Genomic DNA, 24,507 nt, shown 5'->3' with positions numbered 1-24,507 from the left:
TGTTCTTATGTTCTTATAAATGAATAAAGCATGGAAACATTTGTATTTGGCTTCTGGATATTTTTGGTGTTGTTTTCTAGCTTTGGTACATTAACACCAAACAAAACAGTTCTGGATCTAAGACAGTGGGCATATGGATCTAAACTGGATAGCTCAATAGAGCATGGGGATCGTGATGCTCTAATACCCATGTCCATTCAAAGTAATGTTTCATACTGCCTGCTCATTTCCTTGATTGTTACATTCAGTCAGCACTAAGCAGTGAATTTACTGGTTGCACATGTTGACAAGGGGCCCAAAATCATAACCAGCTAGCACCAGTTAAAGTTAGCCTTTAACTTTTAAAGAGGTGCAATGCGGCTGGTGGCCCCTATGCCTCCTCAATTACCCTATTAACCTGTCCAGTAATATGAAGCTGGCGGACCAATTTCCAATGCTCCTAGACACCCGCCACTTTAGGCGAGTTGATCAACTGCTATACTTAGATTGAATGTTCACCTGTGGTAAGGATAAGAATGGGAATTCAAAATCAGCTCTCTGAATAACCATAGCTGTCATTTTTAAAAATTTGTTCGTGGGATGTGGGCACCGATGGTTATGCCAACATTTATTGTCCATCCCTAATTGCTGTGAGAAGGTGGTGGTGAGCCACTTTCTTGACCCGCTGCAGCCTGTGAGGTGTAGGTACACCCAAAGTCCTATTAGGAACGAAGTTCCAATATTTTGACCCAGCAACAGTGAAGGAGAGGCAATGTACTTCCAAGTCAGGATGGTGTGTGGCTTGGAGGGGAACCTGCAGGTGGTGGTGTTCCCAGGTGTCTGCTGCTCTTGTTCTTCTAGTTGGTAGAGGTCAGTGGTATGGAAGGTACTGTCGAAGGAACTTTGGTGCGTTATTGCAGATCTTGTAGATGGTACACACAGCTACCACTGTGCATCAATGGTGGAAAGGGTGGATTTTGAAAGTGCAAATCAAGTGGGCTGCTTTGTCTTGAATAGTGTCCACCTTTTTGAACCTTGTTGGAGCTATACTCATCCAGGCAGGAGGAGAGTATTCCATCACACTCCTGACTTTGCATTGTAAATGGTGGACAGGCTTTGGGGAGTCAGGAGATGAGTTCCTCTCCTCAGACTTCCCAGCATCTGACCTGCTCTTGTAGCCACAGTATTTATATAGCTGGTCCAGTTTAGCTCCTGATCAACGGAAACTCCCAGGATGTTGATAGTGGGGGATTTGGCGATAGTAATGCCACTGTCAGGTAACTGATTTGTCCAACAAGGTAATATAGCCTAATTCGCTGTGACATTGCTTTGTCTTGGCGCAGACATTGAAGTCTGTGTTGAAATTTAAAATGTTTGGGATTGATCGGTCCTTGGCAGCATGGATTAAAAGTTGGCTAAGAGATAGGAAACAGAGGATAGGTATATATGGGTGTTGCTCAGACTGGAGATGAGTTGAAAGTGGTGTTCCCAAGGGCATAGTGTTGGGATCCTTGTTTTTTCTGATTTATATAAATGATTTAGAGGTGGGTGTTGAGGGCAGAAATCTCCAAATTTGCAGATGATACTAAGCTAATGAGACTAGTGAATTATGAGGATGATGCTGAGTGACTTCAGAGGGACATTGAGAGGTTGGCCAAATGGGCAGACACCTGGCAGATGAACTTCAATGCAATGAAATGTGAGATAATGCATTTTGGTTGAAGAAACATGGGAAGAAAATATAGGCTCAATGGTACAACTTTGAGGGGAGTACTGGAACAGAGGGACCTCGGGGTTCAAGTACATAATTCTCTGAAGGTGGCCAGGCAAGTTGAATCAGTTATTAAGAAGGCTTATAGCATCCTTGGGTTTATAAATAGATGGCTAGAGTATAAAAGCAAGGAAGTGATCCTACAAATCATTGGTCAGACCACATTTGGAGTATTGTGTTCAGTTCTGGGCAACTTATTTAAGGAAGGGTGTTAAAGCCCTGGAGAGAGTGCAGAGGAGATTTACTAGAATGATACCAGGAATGAGGAATTTTAGATACAAGGAAAGATTGGAGAAACTGGGCTTGTTTAAGAGGTGACCTTACTGAGGTGTTAAAAATTATGAACAATTTTGACAGGATAAAGAAGGATATTCTGTTTCCTCTAGTTGGTATGTCAGTGACTAGGGGGTCACAATTTTAAGATGGTCGGCAAGAGAGCTAGGAGTGAGATGAGAAACTTCTTTACTCAGCGAGTTGTTTGGATTTGGAATGCGCTGCCTGGGAGAGTGGTGGAGGTGGATTCCATAGGAGGTTTCCAAAGAGAGCTGGATACATATTTGAAAGGGATTAGGTTGGAGAGCTACGGAGATAATGTTGGAGAATGGAACCAGCTGGGTGTCTCTTTTGGGAGCTGGTGAAGACGTGATGGGCCAAATGGCCTCCTTCTGTGCTGTAAACAAAGAGAAAAAAAAAGAATAGCATGCAAATGCATTGGGATTGCACAACAGGGGAGGCAGTGGTATTGTCACTGGGCAAGTATGGTGACGGGGGCTCAAATCCTACCAGGACAGGTGGTGAAATTGGAATTCAATAAAAATCTGGAATTTAAAGTCTAATGTTGTTGACTGTCATAAAAACCCATCTGGTTCACTAATGCCCTTTAGGGAAGGAAATGGAGGGCAGTTAGGGGCTGGAAATAAATGCTAGCCCAGCCAGTGACGCCCACCTCCCGAAAAATGAATTTCACAAAAATAATGTGGCCAAAAGTAAATTCTGTGTATGATACTACCTGGGAAAGGTTGCACATGAAAATCACAAACAGGAAAACTATACGAACCATTTTAAAATACCAATACATGTTTACTGTTTTTTCAGCATTGAATTACAAACACTTATACCAAAGAGCACTGTGGCATGTCACAAAACTTAGCTAGTTGTACATTCTTTACATGAAGCTCCGTACTGTGTAATCGTTGCATTACACATTTTGAACAGAAACAATACATGTTGTATAGTTTGAACACGTTGGATTCAATGCAGTATTAAATGGTATGGCATAACACACGTTACACAAATATTGGACCGCTAATTGTCAGTCAAATGCATCACTTTCCAATGCTTTCCATAATCAGTCTGTTACTCTCTGCTTTCTGGGCCAGTTTTTCAGCTTTAGCCATCCCCAGGAATTCTCTCAATAGATGAAAGGTGAGGTCGAGAGAGTTGGGTTTTGAATTGTATCTTTTTGATCGAAACATGTCTTCGCCTCCCTGCCGTTCTCCGGTAGTCTGGCTGTTTGAAATGGTGTAGCCCAGAGTTACCAGGGATGACTCTTGCCTCTGCGCCGTGGCCCTTGAATCATCAGGAGTCTCTTGGAGCAGATTCTGGTGAAATGGGAGACGGGGGCTGTAATCCCACTGTTCCAGCCCCAGCCCTGGCTCTTCACTGCTGTAGGAGCCAGATCGGTGGGTGTTCGTAATAGGATGCGACTCTTTCGCAGGAAGAAAGCCGAGCACGAATAGGGATGTTGCCAAAACTAGTTTATTCATCTTGACAGGGTGTCAAGCTCGATCTCGGATTCTAAAAATACAAAGAAACAACAACAGAATCTCTCATGGATAAGGTATTGCCATATGCTCACCAAAGCTGGTGAGGCGACACATAATTAAAAATAAATGATCGTACTTCAGTGCCCGCAATAAAACCATTCTCTTCAATACACTTGTGTCTGTGTTTCAGTCTCCTACTGCCCGTTCAGTTCTGACAGAACAATTACTAACTGAAAACTCTTCTGCAAAAGGTTGAGCGATTGCTACCTCATGTATTACTCCAATGCAATATGTTTAGTCACAATATGTAAGTTTATGCTGCTGACTAACCAATGCATGCTCTCTTATCGGTTACCAAAGGTGCGCTTTTAAAGTAGTGGGATTCTAGGGAACAAGCACCTTTCAGATGACATTGGTCGCCCAGGTTGGCTGTCCTCAAACTGGACACTAAAGTATGCACTTGCAACTATTGGTCTTTGAAATAGGTGTAAAATTTGACCTTTAATCTAGTTCAGCAACACCACAAAAACGAATCAACTGCGAACGGTTTCTAACATGGTCACTGAAACATAAAAAGAGGTTTAATTTTTACCCTGTCCGATTGGCAGTTTTTAAAACGGCAAATGCACGGAGTTTGTTAAGGAATTTTAGCCAGCCCGTTATGGAACACTGAGGTTTTTTTAAACCACCCGTTACAATTTATTTACAATAACTATCGCATATGGTCAACGCCTTCCTGTTTTTTATCTTGTGCCAATATCACTCAGCCCCATTAAACCGTATTCCTCGTGAACTTACAGTGCTGACTTCGCGATTCCCTGGATGTCCCTGCCTGTTTCCCCCTCAATCCAAGTTCTGCAAGGTTGTGCTTCCAAATGGGAAGCGGCGGAATTGCGACATTTATATAGAAGTAAAATCCAGCGACTTTCAACATGTCACCGAGCTTGTGTCCCAGTGAAGGAGTTACGTGCCAGAGCGTAGAAATCAAGATATCCCCTAAGTGACTTTTGCCATTTTTAAATAGAGTTTACATAACAGTGACGCCAATCAAACGGCGGAGTTCGTGGTCCTTGACGTAAGGATACGTTTCCCGGTTGTCGAGTGGCAAACTTCAATGTTGCGAGTGTTTTCATTGCGCCTCCCCGGGGAAGGGGGGCGGAATTGGAAGGAGGGTTCTGATCGGATAGCGACGCTCAGACCGGGCGCTGACCATGGTTCTGAAACGGGTCGCCTGCTATTCTGATCAGTTCAAATACTGGGGTACTTAAAGAACACGCAGAGATAATCGCAAATGTTGTTTACAAATATGCGCGTTTAAAGAACGAGGGTTACATGGAAACGTTTTATTGAAGAGCCGGGGTTGCAATATCTGACACAACAGGGATGGTTTCAGCACTCGATAGGTTATGCACCCCCAGATGTTGGGGCTGTTTACTCCCTGCTGCCAAAAGTATCATCCCTCTTTTAATCTCTACACCAGAATCCAACAGCCCGTGCATAGCTCTAGACACAACTGAATTGAAAGCAAAGATGCCAACAGCCTTCAACAGTCAGATTGTAATAATCTTATCGGAATACCCAAACCCCTTTAACAAGGGTGGAATTTCCAAACCTTGCAATGACAGAGACACCCTGGGGTTGTCTGTGCAGCAGGATTGTGAGCGCACATACCCCCTTAGTCCACGAATAGAACTCCTTCAGGGAAACTGAACTGGGGGAAAAAGATATAACGTTTACTGTTTCAAATCCTGACCGACGGGACTCTCCTGAAAATAAGAGCATGTTTAAATAAGCCTGCGATAGAAATTCTTTCGTAACAGTCTAAGCTGATAAATCCCTTACAATGTCTCCTCTGAGCTCCCACGAGATACAATGGAGGAGTAAGTACAGATGTGATAATTATTAATGCACTAGTTTTTCCTCCAATGCTGCTAGAGCCGTGCAGTCAGTTTGTGTTAGGTACGACTTCAGCCAGCAGATAATCCTCGCAGTGATTCCCATTAACTTCACTTAGTCTCGGGCTCCTTGATGCCACACTCAGTCAAAATGCCACCTTGATGCCAGATGCAGTCACGCTCACCTCAGTTCTTGAATTCCTTGAGGACGTTGCCAGGATTGAGAACTTGAGCATGAACAAAGATGGGGTTGGCTAGGTTTGTCCTCCCTAAAACAGAGGAGGCCGAAAGGAGATTTAACTCAGATGTATCAAGTTTGAACCAAGGCTGTAGTGAGGCCAGGAACTGGGTAGCTCTGGCAGAACCCAAATTGAGCATTGGTGAGTAGCTTATGGATGCGTAAGTGCCACTTGATAGCACTGTTGATGACACCTTCCATTATTTTGCTGATGATTGAGAGTGGATTGGTGGATGTAATTGTTCAGATTAGATGTGACCTGCTTCTTGTAGACAGAGCAGATATGGGCATTTTCCACATTTTCAGATATTGCCAGTGCTGTAAGTATACTCGAGCAGCTGAGCTGGAGATGCAATTCACTTTGGAGCATAAGTTTTTAGCACCACTGCCAGCATGTTATCAACTTTTCAGTATCCATACCTTCAACCATTCTTGATATCATGTGGAGTGAATCAAATTGGCTGAAGAACTGGTATCCGTTATGTGGGGACTTCAAGAGTAAGGAAAGATGGATCATCCACCAGGCACTTTTGGTTGAGGATGGCTGCAAGAGCTTCATCCTTATCTTGTGCACTAAGGTGCTGCGTTCTTCCATCATTGAAGGTGGGGATATATGTGGAGCCGCTTCCTCCAGTTAGTTGTTTAATTTTCCAATGTCATTCATGAGTCAATGTGGCAGGACTATCGAGCTTTGATCGGATCCATTAGTTATCAGATCACTTAGCCCCGTCTATCATACTGCTTCCTCAGTTTAGTATGCATGTAGTCCTGTATTGTAACTTCAGGTATGCCTGGTGCTGTTCCTGGCATATTCTCTTGCATTCCTCATTGAACCAGGGTAGGTCACCTGGCTTAATTGAAATACTAGAGTTAGGAATATGCCAGGCCATGAGGTTACAGATTATGGTTAAATACAATTCTGTTGCTGCTGATGGTTCACAGTGCTTTATCAATGCCCAATTTTGAGTTTCTAGATTTGTTCTGAACCTTTTGAATTTCACACAGTGGTAATGACACAAAACATGATGGCATGTCCTCAGAACGAAGGTGACATGTTATCTCTACAAAGACTGTATGGTGGTCGCTCCTGCCAATATTGTTTTAGATGGATGCAATTGTGAGTGGTGGATTGGTAAGAATGAGGTCAAGTATGGTTGGGTCTCTTACTAATTTCTGCAGGCCCATTTTGGTAGATATGTCTTCAGGACTGGGCTAGCACAATCAAATTGGTACTATCAAATTTTTCTTTGTGATAGACATTGAAGACCACTGCTCTTATCACCCTCCACTCTTCTTTCAAGTGGTGTTCAGCACAGAGGATTACTGATTCATCAGCACATACAGGGTGGTAGATGGTAATCAGCAGGAGGTTTCCTTGTACATGTTTGATCTGATACCATGAGACTTCAAGGGGTCCAAAGTCAATGTTGAGGACACCCAGGGCTATTCCCTCCTGACTCTTTGCCACTGTGACACCACCTCTGGTGGATTTGTCCTGTTGGTTGGGCAGCACAGTAGCACAAGTGATTAGCACTGTGGCTTCACAGCGCCAGGATCCCAGGTTCGATTCCCCGCTGGGTCACTGTCTGTGCGGAGTCTGCACAGAACCCCATGTCTGCGTGGGTTTTCTTCGGGTGCTCCGGTTTCCTCCCACAGTCCAAAACGTGCAGGTCAGGTGGATTGGCCATGATAAATTGCCCTTAGTGACCAAAAAGGTTAGGAGGAGTTATTGAGTTACGGGGATAGGTTGGAAGCGAGGGCTTAAGTGGGTCGGTGCAGACTTGATGGGCTGAATGGCCTCCTTCTGCACTGTATGTTCTATGTTCTATGTAGGACAGGACATACCCAGGAATGGTGATGGACCAGTTGGCTGTAAGGAATGGTTTGGTGGGTATGACTTTGTCAAGCTGTTGCTCGACTAGTCTGTGGAACAGCTCTACCAGATTTGGCACAGGTCCCGAGATGTTAGAACATAGATGTTAGTGAGGAGGGCATACAAACATTCAAACATATGAATTAGGAACAGGAGTAGGTCACTCGGCCTCTCGTGCCTGCTCTGCCATTCAGTAAGATCATGGCTGATCTGATTGTAACCAAAACTCTACATTTCTGCTAATCCTTCCCGACGACGCCCAATACCTTTCATCCCCTTGCATATCACAAATCTATCTACCCTGTTTTAAAAATATTCAAAGACTCTGCTTCCACTGCCTTTTAAGCAAGAGAGTTCCAAACACACACGACCCTCTGAGAGAAAGAAATTCTCCTCGTCTCTGACTTAAATGGGTGACTGCTTATTTTTAAATAGTGACCCCTAGTTCTAGATTTTCCCACAAGGGGAAACACCCGTTCTGACCATGATAAATTGCCCTTAGTGTCCAAAAAGGTTAGGTGGGGTTATTGGGTTACAGGGATAGGGTGGAAGTGAGGGCTTAAGTGGTTCGGTGCAGACTTGATGGGCCAAATGGCCTCCTTCTGCACTGTATGTTCTATGTATGTTCTACACCCACTCTGTCAAGACACCTCAGGATCATATATGTTTCAATCAAGTCACCCCTTAATCTCCTAAACTCCAGCGGATACAAGCCTAGTCTGCCCAACGTAAGGCAACCTGCCCTTTCCAGGCATTTCTCGAGTAAACCTTCTCTGAATTGACTCCAATGCATTTACATCCTTTTTTAAGTAAGGAGAGCAATACTGGACACACTATTGTCCAGTCTTTGCATAGCTGACTGGGCTGGATATGCCCCTGTTGTTTCCAGTGTAAGTCAATGTTGTGTGGTCCATTCAGATTTACTTTGATTTGCCATTCCTGAAGTAGTTTGATATAAATGTGTTTGATAGGCCATTTCAAAGGGCAGTTGGGAAACAACCACATTGTCAATGGTCTGGAGTCACAAAAAGACTGGGTGAGGACAGATGTTTTCCTTCCCTTAAGAGCATTAGTGAACTAGACTGGGTAGTTTTATGGTCATCATTACTGAAACTAGCTTTTAATTTATTAATTAATTGATTCTCATTAGATCAAGCACCAGAGTATCAGTTACACCATGAGCTCTTTTTATTATTTTAGAATACAAAGAAACAAGTCTTGGCAGTATGTTAATTTCAGTAGGTTAAACTGTTGCATTACATGACTTGATAAATTAAGCATTAAGTTAGTCACTGGAGACTTAGGCGAATGCTCTGGGGCACACGTTCAAATCCCATTACGGCAGCTGGTGGAATTGAAATTGAAATGATAGATCTCGATTGGAAACTGGTCTCAGTAATAAAGACTATGAAACTATTATGAATGATCATTGAAGTAAAAATCTTGTTCACTAATGTCCTTTAGAGAAGGAAATCTGCCATCCTTACCTGGTCTGCTCTACATGTGACTCCAGTCCCCAGCAATGTGGCTGACTCTTAACTTTCCTCTGAAATGGCCTAGCGAGCCATTCAGTTCAAGATTATTGAGGAATGGGCAACAAATGCTGACCTTGCCAGCAACCCCCATGAAAGAATAAAGGAACAAAGTGGATGCTTAGATCAAGGAAATGCCAACTGATAGACGTTTGGTCAGTAATTATAAACCGCTACACTACTTTATTTAAGAATACTGAACTATAAAAAAAAAATGACCAGATAAACTTATTTCAGAAAACGAATCTCCTGTACAATAATATTTTAACCAACAGTTGAACTGTCAGTCCTGAAGATCTCTTTTATTGTGCTCAAGTGAATGTTTCAGTGAGCTACTGCCCCCATTGTGATGACCATTTGTTTGGAATATCATTCAGATGTACTGAGCAAACAAATCATAAGAAAGACCAGCAGTTTCAGCAGACAATTTTATTTACTTTCATGAGTTACTTTGAAGACTTTGACTAAAACAGGATAAATGTCCCAGTGCAAAGCCCTCTAACTGACATTCTAAGCTGTGTGTGGTACTAGTTCATTGTCTGGTGGATACAATCTGTCTTTAGGAGGCCTTCACTCCTACTCTTTGTTTGCAAATGAGTGTAATATTTGTGATACTTCCGCTTTTTTGATCCATCCCTCTCTATTTCTCTAACCTTCTGCAACCCTACAACCTTCTGAGAAATCAGCATTTCTCCAATGCTGGCCTTTTGTCTACTAATGCTTTCACTGCTGCACCATTGATGGCCATGCTTTCAGTCATCTGGATCCTAAACTCTGAAAATACCTCCCTAAATGTCCGCACAATTCCATTTCTTGCCTCATTTAAGATACTCTTTAAATCCCTTTTCAGCCAAGCCTTTAGTTGCCTCACTTAATATCTCCTTCTTTGCCGCAATGCCAATTTTTGTTGGATTTCATTTCTGTAAACCACGTTAGGACGTTTTACAATGTGAAAAGCACTCTATCCTGCACTTTGTTGCTGTTGTTTGTGATCTAGAATGAGACGAAAGGGACAGATAAGTGACAGTTTAAAGCAGAACCACTTGGTCATGCAGAATGTTTGAGGAAGAAAATGCAGAGAAATGTAAAGGAAGGTAAGGTGCACTGAACAGTCAACCTGCAGAGTGTAACCTCTAGCCTTACCAGCTGCAACCCTCCAAACACATCCTGTCTCTCTGTCCATTGGTTCTAGTACAGTCTCCCATATGGGCACAGATTTTGTAGAGTTGCTGTCCATCCTCATGTGCTTGGTGGTTTCCTGGTATTGTGTCTCAGATTGTCCTGTAAGGAAAAAAGAAATATATTGGTGAGTGACCTGCTGGAAAGTTGTGAAGCTGTGTACCTCAAGATAGAATCCTTTGGATGGCATTCAAAAAGGTGCCACAGGTGTGGCGAACTGAGGGAAGTAATTGTGAGCACAGGAGCAAGTTTAGAATGTGAAGTAACAGTATCACTTATTCCAGTAAAATGTGCACCTGTGATTGGAGAAGATTGATGGGAAGAGGAAGAGAGACAGCTTGTGAGTGTGTATGCGTATGGATTTCCCATTGAAGTGCGAATGGAATTTCCATTGAACCCACCCCACGTGATGGTGCATGGGAAGTAAGAGAAAGGTGACCATGACTTCAGTTGCTCTGGTCAGATCATTGATCTTGCTACATTGTAACAGATCCTGGGTGCAATGGTTCTTGCATTAACCTGGGGTTGGATTCTCTGGTCTACTAGCGCAGATTTCTCGGTGGCACGCCATTCGTTAGCAGCGGGATTCTCTCTTCCCGCCACTTGACAATGGGATTTCCCATTGAAGCCACCACATGTGAGTGGGGATGCGCTGCCAATGGGAAAAAAGAATCCCAACGAACGAACAATTCTGGCTCTGATCTCCCACCACAGACTACTGTTGCCATATTAGTTGTTAGGGCAGTGTTTTCTCATCAACTGCAAAGGGCAACATTCTTCTGCTGGTTGCCCCTTTCATAAGGACTTCATCAGGAGTGTCAGAAAATCAGACCCATTCCTAACCACCATCTTCACTTTACAACAATAACTGAATGCAATGATTCAAAGCAGCTAAAGTTCATCTCCCCATTTAAGAAGTTCAGGTTGCTTTACAATGGTATAATTATGACTCAATTCAGCAGCAGGCCAGTCGATATGCTGACAATAAATAACACAAATAGTGCTGGCATTTTACCAATTATAATCAAATGAGACATGAGTACAAGTATAGCTCCCACCTTGCATTAACATTCTTGAGAATGTGTATCAAACACTTTGGTCATTTTGCACCCATTTTTGAAAAAAGTTGTTCAACACAGAAATATTGAAATTAATTGCCGCTTCAAACTCAGCAATGTTCAGTACCACAGCTTTGACTGTGACTTGCAGAGTCTACACTTGAATTTTTCTTACACTAAAATCATTTAGAATAGTTTCACGGCTTAAGTGGTATTTTTGTCTGTGACATTCATATCTAATGTGACAAGGAAGAGATGTCCACTGACAGTTTAAAAAGTGGCATGTTTCAAATTGTTTTTCCCTAGATGATTTGCTGTACCCCACTAATGTGCTGTAATTTCACTGGAGATTGATACCTGGATTCACGTACTGGGAATAATTAGTACATTTCTAGCTGTTGAAACACGTCATGCCTTTCCTCAAGAAGAAAAAAATAAAAGCACGCATAACGAAGGAACAATTGAAGCTGCCAGACTTGTCAGTACTCTGTACTCAGGGACTTCTCTTTAAGATCTAGTTAAGTTGTCTAAGATCTCAGCAGGGACAGGATGCATGGCTCCCAGTGAGTTTGCCACAGCAGCAAAGAATCCATCTCTGTTGGAACTGTTACAATTGAATGACATATTGTAGACAATCTTATCACAAGGCATATTCCATTTAATAACCTTTTTGCTTGGAACTGATGTGGTAAATTCACTTTTAAGCTCCAAACTACTTTGTAAAATGGTAGCTGATCTTTGGCGGTATCAATCACAATGTGTGTCACTGAGTTGACAAAACAGACTGGATGTCTTTGCTCTTCCAGCAATAAATGCGTGGGAGGTGGGCAGGGTGAGAGCACTGCTGCTGTGGGGACTGAGCTTGTGGATCATCTCTTATTAGTATGGTTGAAACACAAAACAGTAGGTGGATTGATGATTCAGAAGTGACAAAGAAGTTAATTACTCAAGGGTCTGCAGCAAATTAAAGGGGGGGGGGGTACTTTTATGATCCACTTTTTCTTGTAGGAGACAGAGTTAATAATCTGAGCAGGAGTGCCAAGGTAAGATTCCCCTTTACATCTTTTATATTGCCTGCCCAGTCTCCGCATTATCCCTTTGTTTTCCATGGGCTCTCCATAGTCACACTCTCAAAAGCTACTGATGCTCTCCCCATTGCCCTCATTTGCTGTTTCATCCTGACAAAATGCAAACTAGAATAAACCTTCTCATACGCTTTGAAAGCCTTTGCCATGGATACCGCTATCCCAGGCATTTAAAAAAAAAATTGAGGTTTTGTCTTTAATGTTGATCCAGCCTGTGGCATTGTTGTCTACAAGGACTATAAGATTTGACCATTTGGAAATTGTCACTAATTAAAAATAGCAGTGGAGATTTTTACTCATGAAGTTTGTGGAGCTTAGTGCTTCTGATGAATAGTGAAATATTCCTTTCTGGAGTTCATGAAGTGTCAAAGTTAGACAAGGGGCACAAAGGCCATTGGAGCCCCCCGATGGTTGGGGGTGGGGCAGGACAGTGCGCTGGCACTGCCCTCTGGCATCCAGGCACATTGGGGGCAGGATTCTCTCAGCCCGGGGCCGGGCTGGAGAATCCTCGCGACCGTCGCGAATCGTGCCACGCCGCCCCGACGCCGGCACACGATTCTCCGCAGAGCAGAGAATCGGCACCATTGGCGCCAGCGTGATTGGCACTGCGCCGGTCTCGGGCCACTCTACGCGGCCAGCCCGCCGATTCTCGGCACGGGATGGGCCGAGCGGCCGTCGTGAAAACGGCGAGTCCAGCCGGAGCCATCCACATCTGCTCTCAGCCGGTAGGAATTCGGCGTGGAATGGTCGGGTGGCATCCTGTGGGGGGGAAGGGGGGAATCTGACCCTGCGGCGGTCCTCCAATGTGGCCTGGCCCGCGATCGGGGCCCACCAATCGGCGGGCTGGCCTCTCTGTCTGGGGGCCTCCTTTCTTACGGCCCTGTAGTCCTGTGCCATGTTGCGTCGGGGCCGGCGCGTTGAAGGAAGCCACTGCGCATGTACGGATCCCGCGGCGCCCAGTTCGCGTCGGGATCAGCAGCTGGAGTGGCGTGAATTGCTCCTGTGCCGTACTGGCCTCCTGTAGGTGCCAGAATTAGCCGTGGGGTCGGACTGTTCACGCCGTTGTAAAACGAGACAGCATTTACGATGGCGTGGACACTGCCGTGCGATTAGAGAATCCCGCCCTGGATTCCCCGGCGGGAATATCCCCAAGCTTCAAAAAATGGCTAAGTTTGGGTGGATTGTGATGGGAATCATGCTGGAACAGCAGGCGCGATTCTCACCGATTTTCCCACCCAAAATGAAAGTCATTTTTTGGGAGAATTCTGCCCCTAGTGTAAAATGGAAGCAGCACTGTATTGATTATGTTACTGGACTAGTGACCCAGAGGCTTAATGATTCAAAGGCATGAATTCAGAACCCAGCACAGCAGCCAGGGAATTAAAACCAATTTGTAAAATAAATCTCAAATAAAAAGCTAATATTAGTAATGATGATCATACCGAAATTATCATAAAACCCATCTGGTTCAGTTTCACTTTCCATTGTGATCAATTCTTAATTACTCTCTAACATGGCGAGTAAGCCACTTAGTTGTATCAAGTCACTAGGACCAAGTATATTAAGAAAAATTCTGACAGACCACCCAGATTTAACTGAAGCACAGGATTCAGACATAAAATAAGTACACCAATGTTGTCACCCACGCAAATCCCTCCTAATTACGTGTGGTGGTATGTGCCAATATTGGGAGAGTTATCCCAAATATTAGTCAAGCAACAGCCTGACATGGTCATACTGACAGAATTATACCTTTCAGAAAACCTCCCAGACAATATGGCTCTGAGGAGGGAGGTGGAGCACATAGACCCTAGGAGTTCTCAATGATGACTCCTGACCTTGTGATGTCTCAAGGCATCAGCTCACACATAAATAAGGTGACCTGCTGATTACCACGGACCAACCTCCCTCAGCTGATGAATCAGTACCCCTCCATGTTGAACACTATTTTGAAGAAGCACTGAGACCAGCAATGGAACATAATATACTTTGTATGGGGAACTCCAATGAGTAAGAACGACCTGCTCAAGACCTGAAGGACATAAGTGTCAGGCTGAGCTTGCAGCAGGTGGTGAGGGGAACCAATATGTTGGGAAAGCATCCTTGATTGCATCCTCACCATTCCATCTGTCACCGATGCATATGTCCTTGACTGTAATGGTAAGAGATAACATTATACAGTTATTGTAGAGGGGAAGTTGCATCTTCACACTGAGGACACCCTCAATTGTGTTGTGGGCACTACTACTGTGCTCGATAGGATTGATTCAGAACAGATCCATCAGCTCAAAACTGGGTATCTATGAGGCGCTTTGGGTTATCATCATCAGCAGGATTGCATTCAGTCAAAATCTGTAACCTCATGGCCCAGAATATCCCCTACTCTTCCATTATCATCAAGCCAGGGGAGCAACACTGGTTCAATTCCAAGTGTAAAAGAGTACACCAGCAACAGCACCAGGCATTCCTAAAAATGAGGCACCAACCTGGAGAAGCTACAACACATGCGATAGACAGAATGAAGTGATTCCACAGCCAACAGTCCTGCCACATCCCGTAGTGAATGGCGGTGGACAATTAAGCAAAATCAGCGGGAGGATGAGGTTCTATGAATATCTCTCTGTTCAATGAAGGCAGAGACCATCATGTCAGTGCAGAAGGCAAGTGAATGATCAATCTCGGCTTACTGCTGAAGGCCCCACTTTAACAGAAAGCAGTCTTTGGCCAATTCAACTCATGCGATATCAAGATACAACTAAATGCACTGGATGCAGCAAAGGCTAGGGGCCCTGATTACACCCCGGCCATAGTCCTGAATGCCAACCAAAGCAATCCTCTCTTGATGTGTATATACACTTCTAAAACCAAATGTAGCATAATAATTAGTCAAACATTCACATAATGTCGTGAAGCCATCAGGAGCCTTTTGTTTTCTTTATTCTGCTGTTGTAGCTGCCTTTGGAATTTCTTCCTTTGGAAACCAAAACTTTCACTCATGCTATTTCTGAAAATGAAGCAAGTTCACCACTCTGTTTAAACGCAGTTGTATAGCCAGACTAACCTGCCAGATTATAAGTCTTCACCTTCTAAAGAAATCATCTCAGAGGCTTTCCATTGGAAAACACACTGGTATCACTAAAGAGATCTAGGATACATTAATACAATAATTTATGATAATTCGCACAAGGATTATCTCTTAAATTTTTTTAAAGCAACATTTGGATTACATTACTCCTATGGGTGTTGTGAGAATCATGTGACTAATTTAAGTGAGCATTACATGATCGTAATCAAGTGTTTTTAAACTGCTGATTTGAACTCTTGTTGCAATCCTTAACATCTTCCACCAGGTGGCATTGCACCAGGGCATTTGTGAGGCGTGGGCACAGCAGACACCATTGTAAAGATAGGGACGTTCATTGTTTATTATCATCTCTCTGGCCTTGCTGACAATTTCATCCTCAAAAATAATTTCTGTGCCCCCGCTGACAGTTCTTTTTTTTCTGATTGACGGAGCTTAATTACGTCCTTGCAGCATTTCAGTCCTGCGGCCCTGCTGAATTGAACAGCCCTGCCAAGCTGCATCCCCATGGTCCTGCTGAACATCCTCCTTTGAGTGTCTGCGCAGAGAGAGTTTCAGACATGGGCTCAGAACTGGTCGATACTACAACAGATGTGCTCCCTCCAGGCAGTTGCCTAAATCTGACGAGAATCAACTTGGGATTCTGAGGCTGAAAGATGACCATCCCAGCACAACCCATTCATAGAACATAGAACATACAGTGTAGAAGGAGGCCATTTGGCCCATCGAGTCTGCACCAACCCACTTAAGCCCTCACTTCCACCCTATCCCCGTAATCCAATAACCCCTCCTAACTTTTTTGGTCACTAAGGGCAATTTATCATGGCCAATCCACCTAACCTGCACGTCTATAGGCTGTGGGAGGAAACCGGAGCATCCGGAGGAAACCTACACAGACACGGGGAGAAGGTGCAGACTCCGCACAGACAGTGACCCAGCGGGGAATCGAACCTGGGAGCCTGGCACTGTGAAGCCACAGTGCTATCCACTTGTGCTACTGTGCTGCCTGATCTTAATCGTGAGCAGGGTGACTAACTGCCCATATTTTAGGGGATTGTCCCTTATTTTGATTGTTTGTCTCATGTTCCTTAAGGGACGCCTTTTGTCCCTTATTTATTATTTCTCGATAAAATCTATTATTTCTAGAACAGCCTGTGGGAGACTGATCCTGGAAGTCCCCAAAGTGAGTTTGCCCGATTCAAGCAGGACTGCTCATGAGTGGGTCATCCAGCAGAGAGATGATATTGTTGTGACTCAACAAGATGAGCTGTAAGTTTTAGTTATGTGATTATGGCTCAGGATCTCTCCTGCTACCCACTCTCACGGTCACTAGCAAACCCCCTCACCCCTGCCTCGTCCCATGGTTGAAGTGTCCCTTATTTTACTTCTTAAGAGTTAGTCGTCCTTCTCATTAGCAAATACATTTGTTGACACAGATGATAGACATGGTGCTGCAAGGTAATTGTAGATAGGATTATTAAAAATGTAAGCACTTTTGTGAATGCTGTTCCCTGAGGTAGGCTCAGTTTATGTGCAGGGGACCTAAACCAGGAGCTAGGAACAGAACATCCAGGAGATAAAAGTAAATTACTGCGGATGCTGGAATCTGAAACAAAAACAGAATATACTCGACAATCTCAGCAGATCTCACAGCATCTGTGCAGAGAGAGGGAGCTAACGTTTTGAGTCTGATGACTCTTTGTCAAAGCATCCAGGAGGTCTGACCTGATCTGAAATTAGGGCCTAGTTCAATGCAGAGTGCAGCAGGGCGTGACAGGAGCAACACCAGGGATATGTAGACATGCTCGCTTGATTGGCACCCCATCTGCAAACAATCACTCCCTCCACCACTGATGCACAGTAGCAGCAGTGTGTACCATTTACAAGATGCACTGCAGGAATTCACGATGGAACCTTAACAGTACCTTCAAGATCCACGACCACTACCATTGAGAAAGACAAGGGCAGCAGACACATGGGAGCACCACCATCTGGGAATTCCCCTCCAAGCCACTGACCATCCTGACTTGGAAATACGTGGCCATCCTTTACTGTCGCTGGGTCAAAATCCTGGACCTCTATCCTTAACAGCAGACACACAGACCACGGCGGTTCAAAAAGGCAGCGAACCACCACCTTCTCAAGGCCAATTAGGGATGGGTAATAAATTCTGGCTTAGCCAGTGACATGCAAATCCCATGAATGAATAAAAATAAACCTTAGTGAGCAGTTCTCACATGCAAAGTCTCCACAGGCAGCTCACAGTCTTTGGAAGATGGATGTTGGACTGCTAGCTTCATTGAAAAATTAGCCAGAAGGGAGGGGGAAGGAGCAGCAACAGAAGGGGAGTGATTGAAAGTTATGTTGAGTTGGGGGAGCACTCTCAAAAACTACTTGCTGACAGTCACAAAACCTAAGCCAGATAGGTCTGCCTCCAGCTCTGCCCATCGTAATCCAATTTCTAATGCCTAAAACAAACATTCATCCCCTCATTTACAAATATAAAGGATCTCACACTTCTTTTAGACAACTGTCAGGGATATCTGAAAAATAACCCGCCATTATTAGAACCATAGATTTCCTACAGAGAAAAAGGAGGTCATTCGACCGATCGAGTCTGCAACGACACTCTGAAAGAGCACCCTATCTAGGTTTACTCCCTCCCCTATCCCCGTAACCCCACATAACTTGCACATCTCTGAACTGTGGGGCAAGTTTAGCATGGCCATTCCACCTAACCTTCACATCTTTAGACTGTGGGAGGAAACCAGAGCACCCGGAGGAATCCCACTCAGACAAGGGGAGAAGGTACAAACTCCACAGGCAGTCAACCAAGGACAGAATTGAACCCGGGTGAGCAGCAGTGCTAACCACTGTGCCGCCGAGCTGCCCAGTCATGCATGATTGTCTGAAGTGTGATTGTTGCAAGTATTTGAACCAGTTTCACATTGGTTCCTTTTAATTACATTTACCATAAAGTCTAAACAAGGCCACAATTATTGTCTGTATCATTTATTATTTTAAATGTTCATACTGATGTAATGTGACAATGTAAAAATCATTTGCTAACAATTTCCAAATGACATACATTCTGTAATAATGAGTATTTATAGATTATCCTAAGTGTAGTTCTGGGGCTAAATGGATCAAGGGATATGGGAGAGGAAAGGCGGGATCAGGGTATTGAACTTGATGATCAGCCATGACCATAATGAATAGCGGAGCAGGCTCGAAGGGCTGAATGGCCTCTTCCTGCTTCTATTTTCTATGTATATTTCAATGTAACTGGGAGACATTCTAATAACAATTGGCGTACAGCACGCAATTTCAAAGTTTACAGATGACACAAAATGTGGAAGTAGCATGAACCTTGAAGAAGATAGTGTAAAACTTCAAAAGCACACAAGTAAAAGCAACTTACTGCAGATGCTGAAATCTGAAACAAAAACAGAAAATACTGGACAATCTCAGGAGGACTAACAGCATCTGTGGAGAGAGAAGGGAGCTAACATTCTGGTGGAATGGGTGAACAAGTGACATTTAACGGGGAGAAGTGTGAAGTCATTCATTTTGATAGGAAGAACATAGAGAGATAATATAAAATAAAGGGTACAATTCTAATAGGGGTACAGGAGCAGAGGGACATGGGTGTATATGTGCACAAAATCATTGAAGGTGGCAGGACAGTTTGAGACAGTGGTTAATAAAGCATAAAGCTTTATGACCATTATAAATAGAATTATAAAGTAAAAAAGTAAGGAAGTTATATTAAGAACATAAGAACATAAGAACTAGGAGCAGGAGTAGGCCATCTGGCCCCTCGAGATTGCTCCGCCATTCAATGAGATCATGGCTGATCTTTTGTGGACTCAGCTCCACTTTCCCGCCCGAACACTATAACCCTTAATCCCTTTATTCGTCAAAAAATGATCTATCTTTATCTTAAAAACATTTAATGAAGGAGCCTCTACTGCTTCACTGGGCAAGGAATTCCATAGGTTCACAACCCTTTGGGTGAAGAAGTTCCTCCTAAACTCAGTCCTAAATCTACTTCCCCTTATTTTGAGGCTATGCCCCCTAGTTCTGCTTTCACCCGCCAGTGGAAACAACCTGCCCGCATCTATCCTATCTATTCTTTTCATAATTTTATATGTTTCTATAAGATCCCCCCTCATCCTTCTAAATTCCAACGAGTACAGTCCCAATTTACTCAACCTCTCCTTGTAATCCAACCCCTTCAGATCTGGGATTAACCTAGTGAATCTCCTCTGCACACCCTCCAGTGCCAGCACGTCCTTTCTCAAGTAAGGAGACCAATACTCCAGGTGTGGTCTCACTAACACCTTATACATTTGCAGCATAACCTCCCTAGTCTTAAACTCCATCCCTCTAGCAATGAAGGACAAAATTCCATTTGCCTTCTTAATCACGTGTTGCACCTGTAAACCAACTTTTTGCGACTCATGCACTAGCACACCCAGGTCTCACTGCACAGCAGCGTTTTAAAATATTTTATCATTTAAATAATAATCCCTTTTACTATTATTCTTACCAAAATTGATAACCTTACATTTGTCAACATTGTATTCCATGTGCCAGACCCTAGCCCATTCACTTAGCCTATCCAAATCCCTCTGCAGACTCCCAGTATCCTCTGCACTTTTTGCTTTACCACTCATCTTAGTGTCGTCAGCAAATTTGGACACGTTGCCCTTGGTCCCCAACTCCAAATCATCTATGTAAATTGTGAACAATTGTGGGTCCAACACTGATCCCTGAGGGGCACCACTAGCTACTGATTGCCAACCAGAGAAACACCCATTAATCCCATTAATCTTTGCTTTCTATTAATTAACCAATCCTCTATCCATGCTACTACTTTACCCTTAATGCCATGCATCATTATCTTATGCGGCAACCTTTTTGTGTGGCATCTTGTCAAAGGCTTTCTGGAAATCCGGATATACCACATCCATTGTCTCCCCATTACCTACCGCATTGGTAATGTCCTCAAAAAATTCCACTAAATTAGTTAAGCACGACCTGCCCTTTATGAACCCATGCTGCGTCTGCCCAATGGGACAATTTCCATCCAGATGCCTCGCTATTTCTTCCTTGATGATAGATTCCAGCATCTTCCCCACTACCGAAGTTAAGCTCACTGGCCTATAATTACCCGCCTTCTGCCTACCTCCTTTTTTAAACAGTGATTTCACGTTTGCTCATTTCCAATCCGCCGGGACCACCCCAGAGTCTAGTGAATTTTGGTAAATTATCACTAGTGCATTTGCAATTTCCCTAGCCATCTGTTTTAGCACTCTGGGATGCATTCCATCAGGGCCAGGAGACTTGTCTACCTTTAGCCCCATTAGCTTGCCCATCACTACCTCCTTAGTGATAACAATCCTCTCAAGGTCCTCACCTGACACAGACTCATTTCTATCAGTCACTGGCATGTTATTTGTGTCGTCCACTGTGAAGACCGACCCAAAAACCTGTTCAGTTACTCAGCCATTTCCTCATCTCCCATTCTTAAACCTCTATGAAATACGGGTTCAACCTCAACTGGAGTATTACATCCAGTTCTGGGCACCACAGTTCAGGAAGGATGGGAACGCATTGGAGATAATGCAGAAGAGAGTCACAAGAAAGCTTCCAGAGATGAGAAACTTTAGTTGCGTAGATTGGAGAGGTTGCACTGTTCTCCTTGGAGAAGGGAAGGTTGAGAGGGGATTCAATAGCGGTATTTAAAATTATGAGGGATCTGGACAGGATAAATAAGGAGGAACTGTTTCCATAGGTGGAAGGATTGAGACCCAGAGACTTAAAGTAATTGCCAAAAGATGCAATGTGAGATGAGGAAATATGCCTTTTTAAAGCAGTGCGTGGTTTGGACTGGAAGCATGTTCAGTCAAGGCATTCAAATGAGAATTGGACTGTTATCCAAAAAGGAAAAAAATGTATAGTGCTATGGCGAAAAAGCAGGGGAGTGAAGCTAGGTGAATTGCTCCTGCAGAGGACCAGCAAGGCCAACGTAGGCTGAATGGGTCTCTTTCTGTGCTGAAACAATTCTATGATTCTATAACTCTTGTCTAAAAAATGGTGACAAAGATTCTTCATCCAAAATGTTAACCTGACTTGCTCTTCTTTCAAATGCTGCTGTGCATTTCGAGCAGGTTCTGCAGCTTGTTCACGTTTCTGGCATTGCAGTTTATTAGTGTCGAACAATATTTGATTAGCCACCAGTTCATACCAGGCTGCTCCAGCCAGTAAGTTAAAGATTGAGTTCTATCAGCAGAGGCTGAAAGGCTCTGAAACATTTGAAAAAAGGAGATTTCTCATTAAATCTTGGAGAACAAAAAAACCTTGAACAAGCTCAGAATAAAAATGTAACTGGCTATTTTACCCTCTTTATTTTTGTGAGTTTTAACTCAATTAATAAATACCTAAGGAAGGTCATTATTCTAAACAAATACCTCAGACTGGACTGTGAGCTCCCACCTGGGCTGAAAGCAGAGGCGAGCAGGAAAAATAGCATTGTCAGCCAGAATGCTCTTCCTTCAGCTCCATCGCACCAACAGGCCATATTCTTGTGGGTGCATATTGGGGTGGCAGGCCTAGCCAATAACAAGTGGTGGCCAGCTGATTAAATTAATTAAGGGCTGATTGAAGGAGACCAACTGACAATTTGGAGCTAGCTCCCAGGCAGCAGCAGACGGTTTAGCCACCTAGAACTGGCCTTCCAGTGGATAGAATGGAGGTTTTATCTTACCTGGCTGAGTGCAAAGGCAGCTGTAGGCCACTCTGCAGAGAGGTGGCCATGACCCCACAGTGCTGACCTAGCTGCAGAGGCAGATTTTTATTGAAACTTTGAAAAAAATGGTGAGAGCCGCCTCCATTTCGAAACAACCTCTCACTCACTTACCTGCCCTGGCATCCTACTGCTTCTTTCATGCTGGAAGGTCTCTGATTGGCCCTGTAGCTTTTAGAGCCCAACCAATGTCCTTAATTGGACAGCAAGCCCACTCTTGAGCTGTCAGTCGGCTGCTCTGGTGAAAATCACATTGAGTGACTGCTTCCTACACAGTGTCGGCTTCAAAAGTGTGCAAGGAAAATCCGACCTTTCATTTTATTACAGTGAATGACTTTGCAGAAGCAGTTTTATGTGCATGCATGGTGTACTGAGGGAAGGCATGAACATGGACAAGGATGCAGCCTTATAAAATCAGTCTACCAACTATTGTGACACAAACTGTGAATAATGCAAAGGGGAATGCATGTAAATAGAACAAAAACTGAATCGGTCAACGGATTCTATCAATATCTGTCAATCAGAAAGATGTTGCTGTCATTCCTCTATTTCCCTTTCGCTGCCTTTTCTCTCTCATTTTTTCTATGTCATCCCAGTTCTCCATCTTTTTTTCTCCTATCTTTGTTTCTTTGATTCCTCAATTCCTTGTTCTAACTAATGGTTCAGGAAGAAGTGAGTAAAATTAGTATTCTATGGATTATGTGAGAGGAGGAGGTCTTGTGGTGCAGTGGATAGTGGCCCTACCTCTAAGCCAGAATCACTGGGTTCAAGACCAACTTCAGGACTTAATGGCCACAGAAGGTCTATTTATAATGTGGCCAAACAGGTTGATTATCAGCCTGCAAAATCCTTCCAATATGCCTGATGGCAGACGGCAAGAGTGGGAGAGTTCCCCGCTGGGCTAAACTAAAAAAGGCAACGAAAAACCTGTGCAATACCTTTCCAAGCCTAATCGTGGACCAATCCAGTGAGAGCCCATGATCTACAATGCCCAGGTATCTGAAGGAAGCAAGGTATGATGTGAGAAATGTATTTCATTGCTCAGAAACAATCACGATATCAATGGGAAAGCTAAATCTAAAATAATATTTAAAATAATGGACTGAAGATTTAATCATCATTGCATAGCCATATCAAGCCGAGATTGATTCCAATGGATCTAATCAGCTGAGCAGCAATGAGAAACAGATGAGAAAAGGATAAACTAGGCTTTAAAGTTAGGTTTTATCAACATTATTTTCTGATTATCCATTGTTCCACATCTCCTAGTTAAACAATACAAGTATTGTTAGTAAGACAGCACTAGTTCTCTAATCTGTTTCCTGGCAGAAGAATAGTGTTAGTAGAGGATCGGGGGTAAAGTTTCAGTATGCTAGTCTGTTTCATGGAATTTAAAGGGGTAATGTCACTATTCCCATGATGCATGGCTCATGGGACAGCACAGTAGCACAGTGGTTAGCACTGCTGCTTCACAGCACCAGGGACCGGGGTTCAATTCCAGCCTTGGGTGACTGGCCTGTGTGGAGTTTGCACTTTCTGCCCGTGTCAGTGCGGGTTTCCTCCGGGTGCTCCGGTTTCCCCCCACAGTCCAAAAGATATGCAGTTTAAGCGGATTGGCCATGCTAAATTGCCCCTTAATGTCCAATGATGTGCAGGTTAGGTGGGATTACAGGGACAGGGCGGGGGAGTGGGTCTGGGTGAGGTAGTCTTTAAGAGGGTTGATGCAGACTCGATGGATCGAATGGTCTCCTTCTGCCCTGTAAGAATTCTATGATTCTACATTCTGGCTTGCTAATAATGACTTAATTGTACAGTTTGTTTGAAGATCTGACCCACATTTATGTTTGTAGATTAGAAAAAGTGTTTTATATTGAGTATCACAGTTTAAATATGCCAAGTATTTTCTGTCATGCTTTTCCGATTGGTTCAAAATTTCCCAAACCAATAAAAACACATTAACATTTTACTATCCTTGACATCTCTTACAAAAATCTTCCCAGATCCTCGGTTGTCTTGCTACTTATGATCTCTTTATTTCCGTGAATAACTCATACCGCGATTACACCTTATCCTACAACTGACCATTAGCAACTGGAGATCCCTTCGCCTATTGTTAAAATGAAGTGCAGGATCCACATTTTGGATGTTTTCTTCATTTTAGCAGCTGTGTTGGATTTAGTAGATTTTTATGGATTGTTTATCATAATCATTCTTTAACATTCTTCTTAAGAAAATGTA

General features: G+C 43.5%; 1 long non-coding RNA gene across 1 annotated transcript in view; it reads right to left on the bottom strand.

Annotated features, from left to right (window-relative positions):
• Positions 1-3,537: 3,537 nt before the first annotated feature.
• Positions 3,538-24,507, bottom strand: part of LOC140428433 (uncharacterized) — a 39,574-nt gene continuing 18,604 nt past the window's right edge. The window contains exons 2-3 of the long non-coding RNA XR_011948776.1: positions 10,198-10,335; positions 3,538-3,547 (exon numbers count right to left, since the gene is read on the bottom strand). This is a non-coding gene — a long non-coding RNA (uncharacterized lncRNA). The remainder of the gene's footprint in view (positions 3,548-10,197; positions 10,336-24,507) is intronic.

Source organism: Scyliorhinus torazame, chromosome 8 (assembly GCF_047496885.1).
Source record: "Scyliorhinus torazame isolate Kashiwa2021f chromosome 8, sScyTor2.1, whole genome shotgun sequence".
NCBI classification, from domain to species: Eukaryota; Metazoa; Chordata; class Chondrichthyes; order Carcharhiniformes; family Scyliorhinidae; genus Scyliorhinus; species Scyliorhinus torazame.
The sequence above is the reverse complement of the archived record's forward strand: the minus strand, read 5'-3'. Positions and strand labels throughout refer to the sequence as shown.